Genomic DNA, 12,085 nt, shown 5'->3' on the forward strand with positions numbered 1-12,085 from the left:
GCAAAGAACTGTTTCTGTGACACCTATGGTGGTATAATGTGAATAATGCAAAAGGTAGCCCGAAGGGTTTCTATCCAGGCAATTAACTACTGAGATCATGTTGGCCGAATGTTTTCATCTGTGTTGCTTTGTTCAACAGTAACTTTAAAGAGTACATAAACAAGTAATATGCACAGTAGAAGAGAAAATTACATATGTACACTCACAAGCCATATTATATGTGCCCCCACTCCTAAAGTTAACAAAGGTCATATCCACATCTTCAGTACAGATTATCTTGAACAGTCAGTGTGAAGAGAACTCCAAAATCATAAGAGAACTGCAAAACCACAAGTCTTTGCCCAGTGAGCCAAAGGATCAGCTCCAGTAGATTAGCCATTGCAGGAAATTGATTGATATATACAAGAGCAAGTCTAACATATTCCATCCTGTAGGTGATATGTACACTGTGGGTGAAATCATCACTTCATTTAAGTAAATTGCAAAATTCCCAATAACATCAATTTTTCATTTTGATTTTTAATTTTTTACAGTTTTTATTAGAGCTGAATTAGGAAAAGATGTTCCCATTCTGCAAAACTGTTTGAGATTTCAAAAAATGTCCCTTCCCATGTCAGAATGAAACTGTGACCTTAGGAAGTTTTCCACAGAACACCAGTGAGTGAGAGAGACAATAGTTGTTAGCTTGGTTATCAGAGCACTTACTGTACTTGATTCCAATCAGGGAGTATGAATTGGGGTTTCCCACATCGCAGGTAGTACCATGACCATCAGACTATTGACTATTTAGGGATAGATAGGTGTGGCACAGAGGACCATTTGTGGCTCACTATTCTGTGTCAGCAGTTCTTGTCAGGCCTGATGTACTTCCTGTACCTAACACACTATTATTATAATCTGTATCTAAAAGGTGTCATAAGACATCACTGGAAAATTAATAACTCACTGATCATTAATATTCTTGCAAAGAGTTATGAATATGTGCTAGAATTATGTCATTAAAATTTGTTTGACAAGAAATAGATAAACCCAGGCTGCCCTAGACAAATGAATGTGTATTTGCTAGTCTGGCAGAGACAATGAAGGTCTGTTTACATATAAAATAAACAAAGCTATCAAGGGAGGGAGGGAGGAGAAGGCAACATGACCTCATCCTAGCAGGAGAGAAAAACTTCATCTGGGCTTTAAAGACAAGGGATCTGAACAAAATGCAAATGACAAATAATTGAACCAACTGATTGCATACAATATTACTGTATTATAAAAGTGTATAGAGTGAGATCTTTTCTGAAAGCTAATGACACCCTGGCGATTAATATCATTGTGAAACGTATGTATTAACACTGCATGAGAAAATATGGATAATTCAGGATATTATGCTTTAAAATCTGTGACCAAACACAGGGAGAAACAGGCATTCTCCCAGACAAGAAGGAAGGCAGCCATCTACCCATCTCCAGTGAAATTAAGCAAAGTGTGACCAAAACAATTCAGGCCCCATTTACATATGAATCAACAAGGGGATGGGAAGTCCACAAGAGGGGAAGAATAGTATGAGGTCATCCTGAGTCTGGGGACAAAACACTGAGTTTTGGAAGGTATGAAGAGAGAGAAGAAGGTGTCTTGGCATCCATCACTGGACAAACACAAGGAACCAGAGCTCTTGCAAGCAAAGAAAGATAGCTCTTTCAACCAAGGGAGTTAAAGTCTCTGGCAATGATTGGTAAGGAAACTACCTAGAACAAAGACTGTAGATTGTTAAATTAGGTATTAGCCACTAGAAAGCATATTTTTTCTTTTGTTTGTGTGTAACCCTTTCTAGCTTATTCCTTCTTCTTGGTATCACTTAACCTCTGTCCTTTTGTTACATTTGTTTTCATTTTTACAATAAACCAATTCAGTGCTGTGGTTGAAGGGAAAGGTGAATTTACCCCACTTAGGTTAATAAGCTGTAAAGTGCTTTTGTCTCTTTAAAGGAGCAAATAAACCTTATTAGTTCTCTGAGTGTTCCAGAAGAGGACTGGATGCTTCTGGGCAGATGTTTTTGGGGAAATTTGGGACTGAGAGTGTGGGGTCACCCTGCAAGTAGTAACCAAGGCTAGTGGGTACCAGGGTGGGGCTGTTGTGCTGTAGGCAGGCTGCTGGGGTCAGAATGCTGAACCAGGGGATTCCCAGGAGACTGCATGCTTGGCTGCTGACTGTTGGTATCCTGGCTGTGATTCACGGCAGCAGATCATTAAGGCACTCAGGCTAACAAGGCAGGTATGAAGAACCTGTATGTGACAATAGGCAGATTTAATTCAGGCATTTCCTAGCTTTTGAGTGTGTGACTTTGTACCTTTAATAATGTTCTTATAATGTCATTTTTGTGTGCAATTTCCTCATTTAAAAACAAACAAAGACATTGGAACCTTTAGATCCACCTCACAGTCTAATGGAGTAATGCAGGGGTGGCCAGCCTGAGCCTTGGAAGCAGCCAGTATTTACCAATGTACATTGACAAAGAGCCACAGTAATATGTCAGCAGCCTCCACATCATCTCCCCTACCTGGCTCCCAGAGCCTCCCACCCACTGGCAGCCCCACCGATCAGCGCCTCCCCCTCCCTCCCCACACCTCCCGATCAGCTGTTTTGTGGCATGCAGGAGGCTCTGGGAGGGTTGGGGGGGAGGAGCGAGGGCACTGCAGACTCAGGGGAGGGGGCGGGAAGGGGTGGAGTGGGGGACAGGGCCTGTGGAAGAGCCAGGGGTTGAGCAGTGAGCACCCCCCGGCACACTGGTGGGTTAGCACCTGTAGCTCCAGCCCCGGAGTAGGTGCCTATACAAGGAGCCGCATATTGACTTCTGAAGAGCCGCATGTGCTCTGGAGTCACAGGTTGGCCACCCCTGGAGTAATGCATAGCAGTAGTAGTTTGTCAGCCTTTATGCAGATCAGCACCAGAGAGGGATGGGACACTTTGTTAGTGTGTTTCACAAATATTTGCTGGCAGCAGAGGAAGGGTGAGATTCAGGGAGCTTGGTTGCATTCCACACTCTGGAGGGGAGCCTGCTCTAGGGGACACGGACCTTTGTGTCTGTTTCCCTGCCAAGCTTGACCTCTTCTGACCCATTCCCTCAAATGTGTCCATGCCCTAATCCTGTCTCTCCCCACCCCACCTGGCTTCTAATAATTTTCTCTACTTATGATTCCTATCCCAGTCCCAATGTCTTTGCCCAACAAATCTGAGTCTCATCCTCTGGACTCCTTGTCCCAGTCCAATCCCAGTCTCCTAGCCCAGCCATTCCCTGTCTTACCCATTCCCAGCTTCTTGTCTCCAGTCTTCTTGCTCAGCCAGTCCAAGGTCCCCCGCTCCTGGCTCCATCTGATCTGTCTCTTTCCCTCACACTGGTTTCCAGTCACCCCCACCCACATACCACATACCCACTGGCTCCCAGACCCAATCTCTCTCCTTAGAGTCCTCATGTAATCTCAGTGTTCCCTTACTCTTTATTCAAGTCCCTTTTCCTAGCCAGTTCCAGTTCTGCTCCTGAATGCCAACAACGTATCAGGTCTGTCTCCTGCTCCTTTCCTCCTCTCTACTGTTTCTCAATCCCAGTGGCCTCACCCAACCAGTCCCACTCTCCCCCCTTTCCAACTTCAGTGTCTGTTTCCCTCTCCCTGCACCATCCACCAGCTCCACTTTCTGCCTGCTCTTCCTCAGGCTCTTGTCCGAATCTGCTCCCTCCCCCTCCCCAATGCATGTCCAGCTCTTGTCCCCTCTGCCTTTGAAGGCAGCTTTCTCCTTCACATTTCCAGGGCCCAGAAGTGGAAGAGGGTCACTGAGAGCACAGGAGAGACCAGCTCCCTGCTCTTAGTTCAGGAGTCCAGACCTGACTCTGGCCCAGCCTACATCAGTCCAGAGCTGCAATTGAAGGGAAAGTCCTACTCAGCCCTGGGCTGAGGCATGCCCAGTGTGGATGGAATCTTTGAGGAATTTAGCTGGTCAAATCTAAGAAGTCTCTATTGAGCATCTGCACACTAATTTTTGAAAGGTTTCAAACTTGATCAACTGCAGGCAGATTTTCACAGGAATGCAAAAGGCACATCCCTGCCAGAAAGACCACCCCTCTGCCAAATTTCAAGTCTCTGCTCCGAAGCACAGGGATGTTAGAGGTTTTCAAAGAAAAGTTTGCCAGAATTTTTTAACATGGGCAAAATACACGTATAAAATATATTTTTCTCTAACCTCGTGGGAAATGTCTGAACTATTTTGGCTGAAATTTTCCAGAATAATTCAGCCTGAAGCAGGCACTTAGCATGGAACATTTCAACTCAAATTGTTAAATTTTGACAAAGTTATAAGCAACTGTAAACAGGGCTATATTATGGAAAGTTTCAGGTAATCTTAATTATAGGGAGTGCTCCCAGCACTGCCTATCGTTTACCTATAATATTTCTATATGTATGTATAACATAAACCTGCACTGTGCTGGTCAGTTAAAAAGGGGATGAGAAATTGTATACACTGATTGGCTAATAAAATTTCTGAGCTGAGGAGGTAATGAATTGAGGTAGTAATTGAACAAGTTCTGAGTGTTGCAATTTTAGCTGAAAACTTACAAGCCTTATCTGCTTAACTATACACATTAAAATAACATTTCATAATTCCAGGAAGACACTAGAGTGTTGGAATTAATCCATGTCAAATTGTGTTGAAAGCACCAGGCAGAATATGTACATTTATTTGAAGGATTCACATGGATGCCCAAGTGAAGCAACTCAGAAGTTCAAAGCTAGCCTTGTAAGAACCTGTGTTGCTCTCCTTTTAATCTTCATTTTAGAAATGTAGGAATATTTTTTTAAAAAACCATTTAGCTAAATAAAGAAAAATAGACAATGTAAGAAAAAGGTCATGAGCCAGCCACCCAGCCTTGGCAGTAAGCCATCACACTACATAGGTGAAAGTGAGAGTCTGAGGGCCATTGAACACTGAATTTCCTAATGTATCAAAATTACAGAGACAACTGTGCTAAATAGCCTTCTTCTGGTACAGTGTGAAAACCTAAAGTGCATTTATTAGCCCTCTCAATCATTTGTTTGGATCCTGTGGTAAGGTGGTCAAGTGGTTACATACTGAGCTGCAGTAGAACGCACATAAGCACACTGGTTGAAGGATCTGAAAGAGATTTATATATACACACACACTATAGGTTGGTTCTGTAATTCTTAATGTCTATTTTCTGCCTTTATATCTAGAATGTTTAAAAAGGGTATCTAAAGATTCTATTCATATGTTAATAAGTACACAAAGAAGCCAAGAAAAGACTAGGAGCTGGTCTAGACTGGGAACTTACATCATTATAGCTACATCTTGCAGGGGGGTGAAAAACCCATATCCCTGAGAGATGAAGCTATGCCGACCTAACCCCTAGCGTAGACAACACTAGGTCAACTGAAGAATTCTTCCATTGACCTAGCTACTACTCCGACAGGAGAACCACCCATCCCCCATCCCCTGTCTGCATAGGTAGTGTCTACATTGAAGCACTACAGTGGCACAGCTGCAGTGCTGTAACCGTACCGCTGTAGCAGTTTAAGTGTAGACATAGCCGAGGAGAAAACAAATTTATCCACTGAATCAAAGATAGAAGGCTACCATTGAATTAAACAATCTCTGACTCTAAAATCAAAACAATAAACAGGTGAAAAGTGATTGGCATGGGTGTGATAATTTAACAGTTTACATTTCTACAAGATCTTGACGATGATAATGGTCTTAACCCTCAAATGCATTTGTGTATTTCATGTATATGTTGTTATGCTGGAAGGTGATAATGGCTGCCAGCAAATGTCTTTGATCTATAGGCAATTACAGACCTAATTCAAGCTGATGGGCAGGCTAGACACCCTTCATTACTCTGGCTAAATGGAAGAAGCAATTAAGCTCCATTATGGAGTAAGACAGCTGAAATAATAGAAGCCACTGCCCAGGACATTGGGCCACATAGGAAGGCCTGAGCAAGAACTAATAAAGGGAGAATTAGAGGGATTTTCCTGGAGACTGATTGCAAATGCAGAGGCTGAGGCACTACTAGGTTGCAGCTATGTTTGCCTGAGTGGGTTCCAGAGTCAGAAAGCAACCACAAAGCCAGAGAAGCAGTCATGGACTCAGGTAGCAGAGCTCTGTGGGGCACAGGACTGGCTGGAAAGGCAGCCTTGGACTTTTTAGCAAGGAAAAGTGCCTCCTGTTATTTGTCCCTACTGTGCTCAGGGAAACAAGATTTTGTGTACATCCTTTGTAGACAAACAGGATTTCATCAGAGAACTACCTGGCTATCATCAATCTCTCCTCGTAATGGAAACTACCCAGTGAGACCCCCGAATACTGGCTAACTGCATGGGCCAGTGAGGCAACAATATAATAGCTAGAACCCATCCATCTTGTCTAATATTTTTTGTATCTGCTGTACAAATATGGAAGATTTTAGCAATTAGATTCCTATATTTGTTTCTTTAAAATATAATGTCTCTCTCTTTGAGCCAGGCTGTTTGCCAATGATCCTGCCTCCCTTTGCATAGCAATGAATCATGGTTTTGTTTAGAACTCTTGAGCCTGACAGAAGAATGACTGACTCATAACACTGAGCCAGACTCACCACTTGCAAGAGTGGGTGCTGTCTTCAATGGAGCTGGGCCTGACTACACAAGGATTATGTGAGAAAGACAACTGAACCTAAAACCATGGTTTTTAAGACTATTTTTACTTTGGCAGAGCTAAAGTCTAACCTTTCATGCAGACTTTGTGTTTAAAACTCTTGTTCAAAGTTGAACTGCTTTCAACTGCTAGTACCAAAATATAACAAGGGAAGCATCTGGCTATAGAGCATAACAGTTGCTTAATCTTAGGATAAGGACTTAGGGTTGTGCTATGTTTTAGGTGATTTTAGTTCCAATTTTTTGCTAGATCCGTACTTTTTTTTCCAAATTATTTTGGGTTTTTGAGTTAGAACTTTTTGTAGGATTGTTGAGATAATGTGCATTCGTTGACCCATGATTGAGAAGACCTGCTCATATCCCCTTAGGGGAGGCTAGTTGTTTGCATAAAGGTACCTCATCAAACACTGTTGGGTAATGCTAGTGGCTTGAGAAAGGGAATGTTCCTTTTTGACTCGCCAAGATGAGGAACCAACAGAGCCAGCCATCATCTTTACAACCCTCTTCACAGGAGGGTTTCCCGACAGCCAGGAACTGTTTCTCAGCCTGGAGCTGGAGCCAGTACCCCCCAAACCCACCCAAGGCTGCCTCCCGGACCCGCCAGGTGGAGAAGGGTCCTCTGGTGAGTGTACCTTTTAAAATATTATACATAGTTTAAAAGCAAGCATGTTTAATGATTAATTTGCCCTGGCATTTGTGGCTCTCCTGGATATATTCCCAAAGCCTTTGCAAAAGGTTTCTGGGGAGGGCAGCCTTATTCTGTCCACCATGGTAGGACACTTTTCCACGCCAGGCCAGTAGCACATAGTCGGGAATCATTGCAGAACAAAGTATTGCAGCGTATGTTTGCTGGTGTTCAAACAAGATCCGTTCTTTATCTCTCTGTGTTATCCTCAAGAGAGTGATGTCATTCATGGTCACCTGGTTGAAATAGAGTGCTTTTCTTAAGGGGACATTCAGAGGTGCCTGTTCCTGCTGGGCTGTTTGCCTGTGGCTGAACAGAAAATGTTCCCTGCTGTTAGCCACATGGTGGGGTGAGGGGCTAGCCATGCGGTGGGGGGAGGCAAAATGCGATCTTGTAACGAAAGCACACGTGCTATGTATGTAATGTTAACAGCCAGGTTTATCGTGAAAGAGCGTACCCATTGTTCTATAAAATGTGTCTCTTTAAATACCACTGTCCCTTTTTTTTCTCCACCAGCTGCATGTGTTTCAAGGATCACAGGATCTTCTCCTTCCCCGAGGCTAGCGAAGATTAGAAGGCGAAAAAAACGCACTCGTGATGAAATGTTCTCTGACCTCATGCTGTCCTCCTGCACTGACAGAGCACAGAGGAATGCATGGAGGCAGACAATGTCAGAGTGCAGGAAAGCACAAAATGAACGCGAAGAAAGGTGGCGGGCTGAAGATGGTAGGTGGTGGCAGCATGATGAAAGGAGGCAGGATTCAATGCTGAGGCTGATGGAGGATCAAACTAATATGGTCCAACGTATGGTTGAGCTGCAGGAAAGGCAGCAGGAGCACAGACCGCTGCTACAACCCCTGTGTAACCAACCATACTACTCCCCAAGTTCCATAGCCTCCTCACCCAGACGCCCAAGAATGCGGTGGGGGGGCCTCTAGGCACCCAAGCACCCCACTCCAGAGGATTGCCCAAGCAACAGAAGGCTGGCATTCAATAAGTTTTAAAGTTCTGTGTGGCCTTGTCCTTTCCTCCTCCACTACCCCACCCAGTGCTTCCCTCCTCCACCACCCCTCCTGGGCTATCTTGGCAGTTATCTCCCTATTTGTGTGATGAATGAATAAAGAATGCATGAATGTGAAGCAACAATGATTTTATTGCCTCTGCAAGCGGTGATCGATGGGGCGAGGGGAGGGTGGTTAGCTTACAGGGAAGTAGAGTGAACCAGGGCGGGGGGGGGGGGGTTCATCAAGGAGAAACAAACAGAATTTTCACACCGTAGCCTGTCCAGTCATGAAACTGGTTTTCAAAGCCTCTCTGATGCGCACCGTGCCCTGCTGTGCTCTTCTAATCACCCTGGTGTCTGGCTGCACGTAACCAGCAGCCAGGAGATTTGCCTCAACCTCCCACCCCACCATAAAAGTCTCCCCTTACTCTCACAGATATTGTGGAGCGCACAGCAAGCAGTAATAACAATGGGAATATTGGTTTCGCTGAGGTCTAAGCGAGTCAGTAAACTGCACCAGTGCGCCTTTAAATGTCCAAATGCACATTCTACCACCATTCTGCACTTGCTCAGCCCGTAGTTGAACAGCTCCTGACTACTGTCCAGGCTGCCTGTGTACGGCTTCATGAGCCAGGGCATTAAGGGGTAGGCTGGGTCCCCAAGGATAATTATAAGCATTTCAACATCCCCAACAGTTATTTTCTGGTTTGGGAAGAAAGTCCTTTCCTGCAGCTTTTGAAACAGACCAGAATTCCTGAAGATGTGAGTGTCTGTGCAACTGCAGCTCGAGTGCCTCTTTTTCCTTTCCCTGGCCTGGTGTTGCAGGGATGGAAAGGGGAAGGGGTGGGAGCAGAGAATAGATTGATCCATGTTTCACAGAAGGTGAGGCGAGAGGAGGGAGTGGAGCTGCTCTCTCTTTTCTCTCTTCTTACTCCCCTATCTAACACTCCTCTAGCTCCCAAAGGTGTGTGAGGGAGAGCTTTGCCTGCCCACTTCCTGGTCCCAATAGGGCAGATGGCCCAGATTAACTGTTCTTCCTCAGGAGGTGGGGAAGTGGGAAGGCCACTAATCAGAAGAGGTTTTAGCAGATCTGAAATTCATGTGATGGGTGCTGCTTCTCCTGTTATTGTAAGACTGGTGCCACCAGGGGCCAAAAGTGCACCACTCACAATGAGATAGTGAGACTTGGTAACACTGGGATATGGCTGGTCAACACAAACAGTAAAAATGTCTGATGTTCCTGGGTTGTGATGGGGTGTTTGCCCCACATTTTCCCAGAAGGGGTTAATGTGGAGTGAGAAGGGAGCTAATTAACCCAATAGGTCACAGCAGAGGAGAACCAGCTGGCTAAGTAATCCCCTGACTGAGCGAGGGAGCTCAGCTGAGCAGGGGTGAGCTAGGCTGGATTTATAAAGGCAGGACATAGCCAGCAGAGCTAGCTGGCTGCTGGGAAATAGGCTACAGTTACTCCCTGGGAGGAGAGAGTTGTGATACTGGCAAACCTAGGCAAGGGGGGAGCCAGAAGGTAAGGAAAGGGCTCAGGAAAAAGCAGTAAGGGCCAGGAGGGAACAGACCTTTGCTGATGACTAGAGGGTCCCCGAGCCAGAGCCCAGAGCAGGGTGGACCCTGGTTCCCTTGCCAGCAACTGGGGAAGTGGCACCAGCTGGGCTATGAATGGGGAAGAGGCTGAGCCCATTTGCAAGAAGGGCCCTTGATACCCCAGCAGGGGGAAACACATATAGTGACCTGGCTTGAGGGCTGAGTCATGAAGAGGCAGTAGAGACTGCTTGTGGAGTGAGAGAGGGGCTGAAGACCCAGCTAGAGAGATGGTGTGCAATCGGGGTGGCAACCCCATGAAGCTAATCCCCAGAATGGCCAAGAGGAGGTGTCATCCTAGCAGTGAGTTGAGTGCCCCGTCACATGGGCACAGGCCTTAGTAGCAGCTTCAGTGCAGGGTTTTGATACTGATGACTGGAAAACCTTCTCCCCAGACAATTCCACAGGATGACTGGTGAAGGCCATTGTGGACATGGAGCTATCCAAACGATATATGGGGCTCTGGACACTTCTGGGACTACAGATTCTAACTCAGGTTAATGATTACCAGTTGTCACTGAGTGAGCTAGCTCTTTCAAAGAGTTGGGCTCATCCCCACCTGTGCCTATTTATCTGCTTCCTAGGGGATGAATTTGGGCTTTCGCCCAGTGGCTGGGACAGGTGATCAAGCATCACATGATGGCAGCATGGGGGCTGTCCTTCTTAGAAGAAGAAGTCTGGGGATCAGTGAAGGAGAGTGCTGAGTGGATACAGGTGAAAAGAAAGACTCTCCTGAACCTGGATGAAAGTCAAAGAGGCCATAAGGAAGCTGGCAAGTGAACCAGCTGAGTAGATACAGAGGCCGAAGAAGCACAGGAATTGACCTATCTGAGAGCAGGAAACTGATGCATAGCACATAAAGACTCGAGGGAGGGTAAGGTGATTGTATCATCTCAAACAACTTGGCTAACATGTCTGTAAATACTAGCTTGCACACTCCACAAACACGTATGGTTTATTCCCTAGCTGAGCCCTAAGGTAAACCACACAGATGCTTGTTTTCTGGAGCATACTTTTGTGGAGTGTCCAGACTAACGTTCACAAATGCTTGAGTTAACTGATTGCTAACTAGTTTGAGTAAAAAAACCTCCTCTAGTCTAGATATAACTTTACAGTATTTAGGGTGTTTTCACCTGAGATGTTTTTCTACTGAAGGGAGTTCCCCTCTTGTAGTTAAAAATCAGAAGTAGCTCTTGGTCTGCTCAGTTGGTTTAACAAGAGGCTGAGATGGAACACAAAATGTAGTGTGGTGAAGAGCTCTGGCTCAGCGCAAGCAGTGCCCGGTTTACAATGGCGCCAGTGGCTCCATGGACCTGGGCCCATGTCCAAAAGGGGCCCCAGCCTGCTCCACTTGCACTGTGCTCCGAGACCACCGCTGGCTCCCCCTGCCCACCACTTGCTCCTCTCGGCCTGCCCGCCCACTGGCCAAGGGCTCCGCTCTGCCCCTGGCCAGACCCCAGTGCACCTCCGGCTCTGGGCAGTCTCTGCTTCCCACCACCTGTGGGGCCCCCCTGTCTCCCTGGAACTGAGCCTCCTGGTTCTGGTGCAGAAGCCTGGCCAGTCTTGGCCAGATGTGGGAGGAGACCATGGGAGAGGGCTTGGAGGGCCCATTCAGGCAAGTGGGTCCTAAGGGAGCCGGCTGGGGTAGGCCTGGGCCTGGCTAATTGCACCAGTCCTGAGGGGCCAGAGTGATTCCCGGCCCTGGGACCAGCCCTGGCTGCGCTGCTGGCTCAGCCCGGCAGACACAGTCGCCTCCCAGAGGGCTGGTGAGTGCGGCTGGGAGGCAGGGCATGGGGGAATGGGTCTCTGGAGGGCCTGCTGGGCTGTGAGGTGGTGGAGAAGATGTATGTGTTGGGGCACTAGGGAGTAGGGGTTCTGTGGGGGGTGCTGGGTAGTTGTGGTGGGTCTGTGGGCAGGGAGTGTTGGGCATTTGCGGGAGAGGCCTGGAGGGGCACTGGGCAGGATGGGTTCGGGGGGCTCTGGCCATAGGGAGTCAGGGTATGGTGGGTGGGGGGGACTGTGTGGCGTAACATGGACCTGCCCCCAAGGGGAAGGGACCTGCTGGCAGCACAGGCCCGGGCGGGCCACTGTGCGACTGGCAACTGTGGT

The 12,085-nt window shown here is 46.8% G+C and overlaps 1 long non-coding RNA gene across 1 annotated transcript; it reads left to right on the forward strand.

Moving 5' to 3' along the window:
• The first annotated feature begins 1,482 nt into the window (after nt 1-1,482).
• Nucleotides 1,483-8,480, forward strand: LOC140903409 (uncharacterized). The gene is made up of 3 exons (XR_012156249.1): nt 1,483-1,723; nt 7,204-7,314; nt 7,894-8,480. It is a non-coding gene; the product is annotated as an uncharacterized lncRNA (long non-coding RNA).
• The last annotated feature ends 3,605 nt before the right edge of the window (nt 8,481-12,085 follow it).

This window comes from Lepidochelys kempii, chromosome 1, assembly GCF_965140265.1.
Source record: "Lepidochelys kempii isolate rLepKem1 chromosome 1, rLepKem1.hap2, whole genome shotgun sequence".
NCBI lineage: Eukaryota > Metazoa > Chordata > Testudines > Cheloniidae > Lepidochelys > Lepidochelys kempii.